A 13,546-nucleotide genomic window follows, 5' to 3' on the forward strand; every position below is an offset into this window, starting at 1 on the left:
AATCCTCATGTATTTGGCCGCGTCACGTCAGCGAAATGAGCCCGTTATGTGAGTATACAAACTAATTACTACAAAAATGTTATTCTCTCTGATTCCCATTCAACAAAAAGAAGCGAGCATCAAACTGAGAGCTTTAAAATGCAGAAACATTTTGACTGTTAAGCAAAGAGGGGATCAGACAATGTAACGGATATGGACCGGTTACAGACGTTAAAGAAAAAGAGTCCCCCCCCCCCGTTCAGGCTGTTTTTAGTAGTCCTGCTAAAATGTTTAAAAAACAATAATATTAAAGTTGTAATCTCAAAGATCTCAGTTTCATTCTCTTTGGCGACACCTTATGGCGATAAATGGTAACTGCAGGAGCACACTTCCCAGATATCCAGACAGTGCTGCATGTGTGACGTCCACGGTTGGCTCCGGTTGTAACTCTTGATTTTCCTCGCTGACGGTCGCTTTCCTTTTCAGACTGTTTGCTTCATCTGAGCGTCGAGTTTGTTTCTTCTTCTTTGGATTTTCACTTGTTGTTGAAGTTGTATCTGTAGTCATCCATCTTTTCTTTGTTTGTTCAGCCATAGTAGATTACTGTTTACTCGCAATACTTGCAGAGAGCGGAAAAGCAGCCGCTTAGCTCCGCCTACCCTCTCTGGCAGACCAACCACTGCTGGCTGATGGAAAACGCGTCACTAACTGGGCGCTGCTTGTGATTTATTCCACTAAAGTCGCCACAGACACCCAGTCTGTAATACTGCAAAGTCAAAGGCTTTCATCAGTGGGCCATAGGCTTAATCACCATTGTGTTACCTCATTCGGCGATAGATAGTGACTTAACAGACATTTAGTTAAATGAAAATCTTCAAGTTTATTACTTTAATGATAATAAAAAGAAGTGGAAATCTGAAATAAAGTTTCCTTATAATCTTCTGCAAAGATTAGATTGACCCAGTCAACAGAGAAAGTCCGCAGAAGAAGGACAAAGTCATCGGACAGCTCACTTTATATCTGAGTTGACTCCTCCCTGTGGTTTCAGGTTTAGGTGCAGCTGCTGCAGTGAAGAGAAAGATAGAAACAGAACTGTCTGCTAGATTAAGGTCGAGACAGGCTTCCTGTTTTGCAGAGAGTCAAATAGAGTTCAGAACACTAAAAGGTCACACTGTTACATTAGCAAATATAATAACAATAATAATTAAATATATATTATTTACACCTTTCAGATGTGTAGATATGGCTTGGAAGAATGCACATACAATTGCACAGTTAATTTGAATACAAAAATAAGTGGACGTGCATCCATACATTACTCGGTTTGCCTGTGATACATTTCTGGTTGTTTTCTCGAGATCTCGACTCAATCATCTTGTTATCTCGAGATAACAAAGCTGCTTTCCTCGAGATAACGGGATCCTTCTCTGGCGAGCTACAACAGAACAACAGGCCGGTCAGGACATGCTGCCATCGCCCCCACACTAATGAGGGAGGTTGAGCCTGTTCCTGTGTTTGTTTTGTGCTTTTGCAGCTCCGGGGACACGAGGTATGAGCACCTGACGTTACGGTGGCGCAGCGTCGTGATCTCAAGATCAAAAAGTCGAGATCTCGAGAAAACAACTGGAGACGACTCTTGTAAATACAGTGATGGATACATGTCGGACTTCCGTACATACACATACATATATAGATATATAGTTAGCAAGTATTAGTGCTTTAATGCCTGTGTATTTTTATTTAATAAACCTGCTTTTTGTTTTATTATGTCATTATTATTATTGTTATTATTATGATTCCCTTTTGCCATGGATTTTTAACACTCCTGTTCTGCACATTCTGCTGTCATGTTTTCATGTGTGTCGAACCCACGACGACTTTGTACATGAATAAATAAAAATGAGACGTAAACAAATGTGCTTCTTGATCACACTGATTGAGAACTCGCTGTGATTGTGTCATTTAATTATCTTACAAGTGTTTTTATTTGCTCGCAGGCCTCTGGAAGTGGGGGCGGTAATCTCTGCCGGCTCGGATAGAGAACAGTCCGTCTCCTCACGAGCGTAATTCAAGTCTCCCAAGATCCATCACTGTCTATTGTTATTATTAGTTTTGGCATAAAAAACTAATTTAGAAATCAGCGTTGGATAATTAAAAATCCAACTAAATCCGTTCCCACAGGAGAGAGAGAGAGAGAGCGAGCGAGCGTCGGATGTCTGAGGCTGCTGCCAGCACAGACAGGAGATGTGGAGATGTGAGTGTGCAGGCGGGACGCGTCTCAGTTTGTGTGGCGGTAACCTCGTAAAGAAACGGGCTGATCTCTGTCTGTCATGGGAGAATACGCCTGTGTTCTCTTTCACTGTTTGTGCACCTATGTATGTATCTATATCTACACTTAACCTGGGTCGTTTCTTATTAAAAGGCTGTCCTCAGTCTGCCTCTATCTTAATAAACTATAAGAAGTTACTGTCTCAGCTCCCTGGACGGATTTCCACTATACCTGTCCCTCATGTCGGCCCTCGCCTCGGAAAAAGGGGCGTTCAAGTACGCTGCTCTCTCTTCCTGGAAGCGGCTGCAAAATTCTGTGAATCATCAGGAGCTCGTCTATTTAAAGTCACTCTCAATTATTTTCATGCACGTACATCTGGCTGTGGATGTTTTGAATCTTAATCTGTTTTTTGTTGTAAGTAAATTGTTTTATGACTTAAGCCGTGTATTTGTGCTGCTGTCTGTCTGAGCCAGGACACTCTTAAAGACACTTATTTTTAATCTCAATGAGACTTCAATTCTACTGAAATATAAGTTAAATTAAAAACACAATCATCTCTTTCTATACATGTGATAGGCCGCCAAACGCACGTGTCAACTCTTCTGTATTCAACATGGATGAAAGCAGAAAATAACAGCTGTTAAATAGCTGTTCTCAAGATGTCTCATCCTCACACTCAGAGATGCCGCTCCCAACACTGAACATAAATGCAGGTAACCTCCTGCACACCGTCTAACTTGCAAAAAACACATTTATTTGCTTGCAATGTTTCCGTGCTCGACCTTCATCAGGTAAGATGTTTTTTGATGGATTTTCTCCTCTCCTACGCACCTGTCCTATGAAATAAGTGTGCAAAGTATTTCTCTGTTTTGAACTCTGAACAGACGATTCTTGAACGCGGCCTTAGTAGCGGCTCACATTATCGAGCTAGCTCAGAAGGCAGAACATGCGCGTAAGAGTTTGGAGTCTCTCAGCGATGCACGTCTTCTCTTTTACAGTTTCATGAGGAAATGTGACGGCTGCTTGGATCGGGTTCATAGAAATGCTTTTCTACTGCAGCAACATTTTGGCACTGCAGATAGATTTTAGCAACCAAAAAGAAATGAGTCAAAAGCTGTCTGTTTAAGATCAGCTGGATCCTGATTTGTGCTCAGAGACATGAAACATCAGTGTGGCAGAAACAAGTTCAGACAAGACAGAATACAGAAAACTCTGATATGATCGAGTTTACAAGAAGATGTGTTTATTCGGGACAGCACCGCTCACAGCAAGAAGCTGATTGAGATTGTAGGTCAGAGTGAATCGAGGGATTGTAGGTCAGAGTCAGAAAGTTTCTTCTTCTTTTTCAGTATTCAACCATCTCTTCCTCTCATTAACTGAGTGCTGGAAGTGCCTAAACATCACTGTTAGAAAGGATAATCTTGCTTTAGCAGCTACAAGCGTATATTACAGGTTAACTCCAGATGATTTTAAAGTGGAGGTGAAATGAAAAAGGTAATTTTAATCCTTTTAGATCACATCCTCTGTAATATTATGCATCTATTTGACAATATAGGCCAAAAAAATACAGAAAATCTATTTCTTCGTATTCTTATATTAAAATCTGATCATTTTTTCTTCCGGTAAAACTAAATTTCACGCGTGCTTACGTAAGTTAGCACCAAACAATTTCAACCAATCAATCTGCAACATTTAGCCGTAGAGCACCAAGAACGCTCGGTCAGTTAGCTAGCTACCGCGCTGTGGAGAACGTCTGTCTACGCCCACTTCTCAACGATCAAATCAAATCCCTCTAATGATATGTCCCGTCTGCACGTCCTGTTTCACTCGGAAATACGTCACGATACGGAAGCTGGATACTCTCGAAATGCTGTTTCAGCTCGACTTAAAGAAAATCTCTGGACAGTTTAAGATGGACGTAAAGAAGTCCCTCCGACGAAACTGTGGATCACAGAACTAACCGACACGTTACATCATGTTTAAAATAGGGTCACCTTTTATTTCTTGTCTCAAAGAACTCACAAATTGAGCACAAACCTAAAAATACATGTAGAGCTGGGTTGGTGAGTGGCTGGGTGTGTGGGTGGGTGTCTTTTTCTTTCCTTTAAAATTGTCATTCTATAAAACATCTGGAAATCTGAAGCATTTTCTGCGATGTATGAGTGTCAAAAATAGTTTGCACAAATGCTTCTATTTTTTTTTTTTTTTTCGTCTTTTACCTTTATTTTACCAGGAAATAATCCCACTGAGATGCAAGATCTCTTTTACAATTGAGTCCTGGCCAAGACGGCAGCATTAAAAGTTTCACACAAACAGACAACAGATTTGAGACAGCAACATAAAAGTCTCAAATACAGAACAGTCAACTGACTAAAAACAGCAACATAAACGTTTCAAGTGCTGAGCAGGCAACTGACTCAGACGGGCAAGAAAGTCATCGACCAATAGCTCAGTAGCATTCAGCACGAGGACAACTGCATCTACGGATCAAATGCTCCTTAATTCGGCTTTTAAAGACTTCCAAGTGAATTCATTCCTCCAGTTTGAGGTGACCCTGTAGATCGAACCATGATTAGGGAGCAAAGACATTAAAAGCACTTTTACTTAAGACAGATCGAGTTCGAGGAATGACAAACATGATATGTCCATGTGACGAAGGATGTGGCCATGTGAGAGTTTTAGGAGACAGTAGAGAACATAAGTAAGAAGGCAGATCATGTAGTTTCTAATCTAATCTATCTAATAAAAACACTTAAAAAGTGTGCTGCGATCCTCCGACTGGCAAACAATTTCGCCGTCGGCCCTCACAGCCTGAAGCTCCTGAATCTCTTCTTCACAGGCACCTTTGCTGTCGTCTTGTAAACAATGCCTCTTCTTCCACCTCGGATGTTTTTAATCATCCTGTTAAGTGCCACTCTTCTGGTCGCATGATATAAACACCATCGACCCACCGCTTGTGTGCGGTGAAGTATTACCTGCTGCGTTCACGCGTCGGCTCATCCTGGCTTCTTGCGGGCGTTTCACCAGGAGGCTGGCAGGGTTGAAAAATTCGCCATTCACGCATGCAGCCCACCCAAACAGTGTGAGGGAGTTTTCAGGAGTGCAGTGCATGTGTGTAAGAACTATAACATCTAGGAGACGGGGTTGCCACACCTCCAGCCCTTGGAGCAGTCTATCCACCGCCTGCAGAGAGATTAAACTGATATAAAATCGTGCATTAAAGTCTCAGTAAGACAGCACATAAATCTGCCCCCTGACTGATTATACATCCATCCATTGTGCACACATCCTGACACTGCAGCTTCACTGTATCTGCGCTGACCCTGTAATCTGCCTTTGTGGGCCCTTTATGATAAACTGTACCTATGTATTTATAGTTGCACTGTGCAGTCAGTGCACCGCAGAGCCTGTTCTGTTCTGTATGTCTGTGTTTCATTTTGAGAGAAATCCATTCCGGCCCTTTGCTCCAGAAGTGAGAATCCAACTCAAACGGATCCTCAGAGACGCCTGCATTGTTGCGAACACAACACTTTGTTCCTAAATATCTTGTAGGTTTGTCAGCTTGTCCAAACATTAATCCCCCCGAGAAACAGCCTCATGAAAAATGTAAGTCGTTTCCCTGTCCGGGCCCATTAAATCTCCTATTAAGCTCTCAAAGACAGTCGATACCCAGCGTCTGAACCTTTTGATTCACTGCAGAGATCACATCGCACCTCGCACATCCTTCAGTCACACTTCCTTGTAGCTCAGCACAGACAGCGACACGCGGAAGAGCTCTCCAACACACAGCTTTTAGGGTCTATTAATATCTGAGCGTGCTCGCGTCTAGCCTGTCATTTAGGAAATGTCAACACAACAGACGATAAAAGCTTTAATTTGACACTGTAACTGTCATTTCGAAATATGAGCCAGCTGCAGAGGAAGTGACACCATAATAAAACCGTTGTACTGTACGTTAGAAGCGTTTTCAGGTATCTTCCCCACATTTATCACAAATATCTTTACTTTATACTTCTAACATTTAAAATAAGGCTGGGTGCTTTAGCTTGAATGCAGTTTAGGATGAACAAACTACAGGAAATTAATCTCACTGCAGAAAAATGAGATTCAATTATCTGCAGTGCAGAAATGAAACGCACGTTACGAAATGTACAAAGCAAGCACAAGTGATTCTTTACATTAAAAATGAGCAACGCAAACAGGAAGTACACAACGTCCACAAAATTAAAATACAAATCATAATCAGCACAAAATGCATCTTTGGATTTATAAATTACTAAACAAAAAACACCGACGCACTGATCAGAAAATATGCAGACTCATCTAAAGTTGCAGCACACACCTCCAGCTAGCTGTAGCTAACGTTAGCCCGACACACAGCACATGACAGAAGTAGCAGGATGCTAACTTACTGTTTCAATGCAGCTTGTTCATCACCGCCCTCCTCATTATCCACCCTCTGAGGAATTATAACGTCTCCACCCAGCTAGCATCATTATTACTATACTTAGCAATAAGCAACTGTTATCTGATCTCCCTCATTGCTCATAGATATCAGTCCATAATCAGCTGATTAGAACAACTCCGGATCGATTCGACACGTGTGGTAACTGCTAGCCTACAAACTGTTGGAGTAACGTATGTTTATGTTGTCCGACACATTCAGTCAGACTCTCCATTAAACAAACCAACTAATCAGAGAGCGCAACAAGCAGCGACTTCAACAGGCAACAGGCCTCACATCAATGAAATGTCATCACGTAAAAATTAAAAGAGAATGATCGCATTTAGTTTTTTTTATAGATATAAGACAGATTGATGTGTCCATGCTTCACTCCGCACACCCCAACCAGAGCTGTGATTGACTGATGAGTTGAGGGTGTAACCCCGCCTCTCGCCCACTGACAGCTGGGATAGGCTCCAGCCCCCCGCAACCCCGAACAGGATAAGCGGTAAGAATTAATGGATGAATGGATGATGTCAGGGTTGCCAGGTCTGTGTGACAAAACCAGCCCAATGCCAAGAAAACCAGCCCGAAAACCAGCCCAATACTAGAACTCAAAATGTATCCCTGTCAAACCATATACACTGCTTTTAAAGTCTAACAGCATTTCTATCATTGGGATTATAAAATACACAGATTAATTAAACTCCTCTCACCCCCAGCTATCTCAGTTATACAGTACCGACAAAAAGCTTTTGTATTACCTCCAGCCACACGTCCTATCCATTCTTTGATTCCGTTTTCACTTTACCAGTCCGATGTGCTAAATGATACGGAGTCTGTTTGGTAGGATCAGCCAGCCGTGGTTGGTCTGCCAGAGAGGGTAGGCGGAGCTAAGCGGCTGCTTTTCCGCTCTCTGCAAGTGGTGCAAGTAAACAGTAATCTACTATGGCTGAACAAACAAAGAAAAGATGGATGACTACAGATACAACTTCAACAATATTTGAAAATTCAAAGAAAGAAACAAACTCGACGCTCAGATGAAGCAAACAGTCTGAAAAGGAAAGCGACCGTCAGCGAGGAAAATCAAGAGTTACAACCGGAGCCAACCGTGGACGTCACACATGCAGCACTGTCTGGATATCTGGGAAGTGTGCTCCCGCAATTACAGTTTATCGCCACAGGTGCCGCCAAAGAGAATGAAACTGAGATCTTTGAGATTAGCACTTTAAAAAATATAATTCAAATGAAGTTATACTTATTGAAGTTTAACAGTCTCAGTAAAGGAGTGAAATGATTGATTCTTCTTTCATCATCTTTACATCTGTGTTTGTACTTAACTGACGTGTGTCGTCCTGCCACCTGTTTTGTTCTTGTGTGTAAACGGACTAAAATAAGAACCGGAGGTTTGGTTGCAGCCTTGCAGGCACATGAGCGTTGTAGTGAGATATCTGATGCTACAGTGTCTAATACACACAGCAGCGCTGTTAATGAATACATAATCTGTCATGATATGACAGCTGGCATGTATGGAGTTACATAACAGATGGCAACAAACGCTCAATAACTGTGAGACAGCCGTGTTTCCTCGCTGTCTTTCCTGGAGGAGAAATCGAAGACCATAACAGGTCTATTTTTCCTCCACAAATCTCATCACCCACAGACTCAGACATTATCCTCTCCTCCCTTCAATAGTGCGACTCGTGCCAGATATCTTCACTGCAGCACAACTTAATCCGAGACTCATTGAAGGTGCCTGATAAAACACTGTCTTCCAACTCCCTCGTCAAATAACTTCAGTGGGTCTTTAGTTACTATAGAGATCAAATCAATCAAAGCTGGATTTTAATGGAGTCTGCCGTCCGCTTGTGACGGGGATTATTTTTCTTCAATACCTCTGGGGACTCAGAGATATGATGAAATGATGCTTTTTATAATTAGAAATGAATGATTTCCAAAATATATTGGATCATGACTTATGCTTGTCAATGTCGTTAGTTAGGGAGCGTAGGGAAATGATTGGAGGGTGGAGGTGTGGGTTTGTGTTTTACATCAGCCTTTCCTGCAAGGTGTTGTTTAGCATGTAGAGGACAAGAATCACCACTTTACATCCTCCGCTAAATCCACTGGTAGACAGTTCATAGAGAGGAATTCAGGTGTTTATGGGCGGTTGACGGTGGCCCCTTACCTTTATTTGAATCTACATCACACAAGGAAGCAGATGTACGGTTCAATAAACTGTGTCGTGTAATGTTAACCCAGAATATATCTTACAAGTGTACAAGAACAGCATTAATCAAACTACTTGGAATGTTTAAATTCCAAGATTCATGACACGTGCGTACCGGCCAATTTTGTTCTCACCACCGTGCGTATGTTAGTAAATCAGAACCATTCTAAATTGACAGGCGCGTGTCCGCGATCTGCAATCAGCATACCGCCACGCCTCTATTTCTCTATATAAGGACATCTGTTTGGTGCCGCATGAAGAGAGCGGTGTTACGGAGAAGCTGAAAGAACGTGAAAGATGGCCTCAAGAGGTAAAAAGAAAAATTTCACATCAGCAGAAATAGAAACAACTGTGGCAGAGGTGGAGGCCAGAAAAGGCACACTGTTCTGGAGCGTGCACGGGAAGCAATATCTTCCAGCAAGGCCAATAAACAATTTAATAAAGGCCAAAAGTGTTAGGGTTAGAGGATGAAATGCATTTACGTTTGGTCCATACATTAGTAAATTTAATTATTGTTGTCTATTAAAGCCTTTTTTTTCAATAAATGAAGTTTTAATATAGTATGCATTTAGTTAAAAGGGTGTGTGTTAACATTTCCTAGGACTTTTCTTTCATCATTTGTGCGTACGCATGGTCTGAGGGAGTTCTACATTTGTTTGCAGAGTACGAAGATGAATCCCAGATCTGTGCGTCAAATGTGCGTACGCACAGTTCAAGCACAGATTCATGCGTACGCACTGTTCGTAAATGAGGCCCATTGTATCCACGACCTACCCAGCTTTATGGAGGTGTACTCTAAATAGGGCCATAATTTACTGTACGGCTTTAAATTAGAGATCGAGACGGTGAACTCATGAGGAAAATGTTTACTGAGGCTGTAAATCACCGGAGAAGATGGCTTAATCTCACGTGTTTTTCTAACCAGAAGTGCTGCCCCCCTTCTTCATATTTCATCTTGTTGTGTTTCTATCTTGCTTTTATTTACCTGTTTTTTACTGATGGCATATCTTTTCTCTGGTTTAATTTATCTTGTTTTTACTGAGGGTTACCCTGTTAGTCTTGAGCACTGTTGTCACTTTGTGTCATGTTTCACAATTCTGTTTTGTGCTGTTTATTGTGTGTGTGTAAAGGGAGGCCGACTCGCTCACTGTAAACCAAATCCACGTACGGGCACAAATAAAGTAACCTAACGTACCCGAACGTAACCCCCTGATGGCCATAAGAAAGTATGCAGGCTTTAGGCACTTACGCTGTAGCTTAGTAACGGCAATGCTGCACTCTTGGCTCAGCTGTTGAGAGGAATCGCCTCCTACACTGGCCTCGATAATATACCCTTTGTTATTGGTTTCATGACGATGATCAGTCCGACATCTGATCAGAAAAATATGAGGCTACAGCTGATTTAATTCAGATTGGTTTTAATTTTATGTAATTTGTAATGGGATGAAAATACTACAACGCATGAGTCAATCAGCAGGGACCAAGCTGGTGCCTTTTTATTAAGGTCCATCGTTAGTTGTATTAATTAATTAAAGTCAGAGAGCAGCTGTGTTCACACGATTTTATCATGTTTGCTTTGAGTTAATGTAATAAAAAAAAAAAGAGTTAGAGTGATAGAGTTAGAGTTAGCAAGGGGAGGGGCCAAAGAAAATATTAAACTTTCTTTTTACTGTTTTAGAAAGAGAAATACAAATGTGACCCCCCTCCACACTCCAGTCATTTTCATACAGTCCCTTAAACTTATGTTTGTAAACCTGCATTTCAATCAGACAGTCTTGTTGTATAATATGGAAATCTCCGTCTTTGATTGAGATCTGTGTCTTTGGTTTATTACCCTCAGATATTGCTGAATCATTAAAGGCTCCCCATCAGAGGATAAATCTATAATTATCACAATTTACTATCTTGTGTTTTTTGGGGAGCAGTTATTGCAGGAAGCGCCGCATCGGGCCTGAAACAATAAAAAAATTGATTGTCCCATATTTCTTCTAATTACAACAGCTGTGATCAATTTCCCGCTTGTTGTTGTGTCCAATTACTTCCTTGACCAAATCCCCACAGTCCTCTTGCACCGGAGCTGCAGCTCAGCAAACGAGGCGCTGCCTAATGTTGTCGGGAACATTTATCCAGCATGCAGAGGTTCACCGTGGTGTAAACATACTTAATACCGACCCATTAGCAACAGCTAATCCAGCATTTATCCACGTAATTTGACTGTAACGTGAGTAATAATGAGACTAATTGTGCTCCCATACATGTGGTACTGTGAGCTACAATTAGAAAGGGATGGAGTTAGCACTTCCTGCATCCAGGCCTCTCCCTTGTTTCTCATACTTTACCTGTAAGTGCTTCTGTGGTCTAATACTCTTCTCTCACACAAAAACATATTTATCATTCTTGAACCATGCAGCGAATAATTGACCAATTATTCAGTAAAAGGAAGTGCAGATTCTGCATAATGTCAGCCTCCTAAAATGAAGCGAAATTGACGGTGCAGAAAAAGCTATCTGTTTGTGGGAGTGCGTGGCAGCCCTTTGTAACTTGTGATTTAATACCTAAAGTAATTACCCAGGTGTTGTCTTCTGCAGTTAAGTTCAGCCGCTCGGCCAAAAAGTTACTTCCTGCGGTGCAACAAAGAAGATGAAAAGTGATTACACGAGGCAGTGGTGAGTAGCGTACGATGATGTATGATCCAAACAAATCTACCTCTGGCTCTCAGACAACAGCACACAGGCGACTGCGATCCTGATGCGATTAATCTCCATAATGTTTGCCAATTCAATAAAGGTGCTAATATAGAAAAGAGACAAACCTGTTTACACACAGGTGCTGTTTGTAATGTTGATTACTGGCTTTGTTATTACTTTGGAAAGTTTGCAGTAAGATAAATTAACTATTTTCCTTCGATAAGCTTGATGGCTTCCACCGTGATCCGACTCAGATTAATAAACACCGAGAAATAACCTGATGGTGAGAATTCATGCACGCAGGAGTGCTCAAGATAATCCCTGCTCACACACACACACATCGTTGTACTAACACACACACAGCATCCCTTCCTAAAAGCGGTGGACAAAGAGATGTTTTCCAATTGAATCTCTTGAGCTCGTCCTTTGATGGGAGTCCAGCCTCTTTCATTGATCTTGTGTTATCTCAAATTGGTCGGACCTCTCGTCCAATAATGAGTGACGGATGAAAAGCCAAGTGTTTTTTAGGATGCCTTCCCGACCAGAAAGAGAGAAAGACAGAACAATATAAACAAACCCGTGAGTCTGTTTTTGTGAAGTTTTACTAGCAGCCTGTGTTTTCCTCTGGAGTCTGCACTAACGCTCATTAAGTCCATCATTATGCTAATAAATTCAATTATCTCTCAGCTGTTGCATTCGAGCATCCATGGAAAATGAAATTTCACACTTTAGTTCACCCCACATGAAAGTTTTATTGTTTTACAAAATTGAATCAAATTAGATTTAATGTGGCTTTTTTGACACTGATCAACAGGAAAAAAAACCCTTCAATGTCAAGGTGAATTACATCTAAATGAATTACAAATATAACACACAATGATGTCGATGTTTTTCCTCTATTAAAAGACAACCTGAATCATCACTCAAGCTCCCATCTGGTCGCATAATACTATAAATAGAGATCAGCTGTTTGTAGCTGAAGGGTGTCAAAGGATTGTGGTATCAACAAACTTACACATACAAAGTCTTTAAAGATATAACCTCCAAGCTCTCAGTGTCGTTCTATTTGGCGGCACCTAGTGGCGATAACAGGCAATTGCAGGCGCATATGTCCAAAATAACCAAACATCGTTCAGCCATAGTAGATTACTGTTTACTCGCAACACTTGCAGAGAGCGGAAAAGCAGCCGCTTAGCTCCGCCTACCCTCTCTGGCAGACCAACCACTGCTGGCTGATGGAAAACGTGTCACTAACTGGGCGCCGCTTGTGATTTTTTCTACGAAAGTCACCACAGACACCCAGTCTGTAATACTGCAAATGCAAAGGCTTTCATCAGCGGGCTCAATAACCATTGTGTTACCTCATTTGGCAATAGATAGAGACTTAACAAACATTTATTTACATAGAAATCTTCACTTTAAAGCCAGAGATTCACAGCAATGGCTGAATAAAAACAGCGTAACCAGACAAGTCTGTCAGCTCATGTTTCATTTGTACTGGAAAATGTTTCTGGTCCATCTTCCTGTAGAGACAGATTTCCATCTGACCGGATTCAGGTCAAGCCTGTCACAACTGCTCATCTAAAATGGGGCGGGCCTTAAGTGACATTGAGGCACTTTTCAATCAGCTTTCAAGTCGTTATTACTCGAACTGGATGTTAAGTTATTTATAAATGATTTAAGTTTTCATGCCACAGGTCTGTGCATTATGTAACCTCTCTATCGCCCCCTGCTGACTGGCTGCAGTATAGCTCATAAAGCCCGCCTCCTCCATGTTAACAGATGGGACATGAGTCAAACTATAAAATCAAAATACACGTCAAATACATTTGTCTCAAACATGGTTTCTGTCATTATAGTTAGTTGTTATCATGCTGATTTATGTCCAAGTGTTAATTTTTCTTACAAGTTTACTTTAAATCTGATGCTGTAAAAAG

This window comes from Semicossyphus pulcher, unplaced genomic scaffold, assembly GCF_022749685.1.
Source record: "Semicossyphus pulcher isolate SPU_LCO1_2020_fin unplaced genomic scaffold, fSemPul1.0.p SCAF_13, whole genome shotgun sequence".
NCBI classification, from domain to species: Eukaryota; Metazoa; Chordata; class Actinopteri; order Labriformes; family Labridae; genus Semicossyphus; species Semicossyphus pulcher.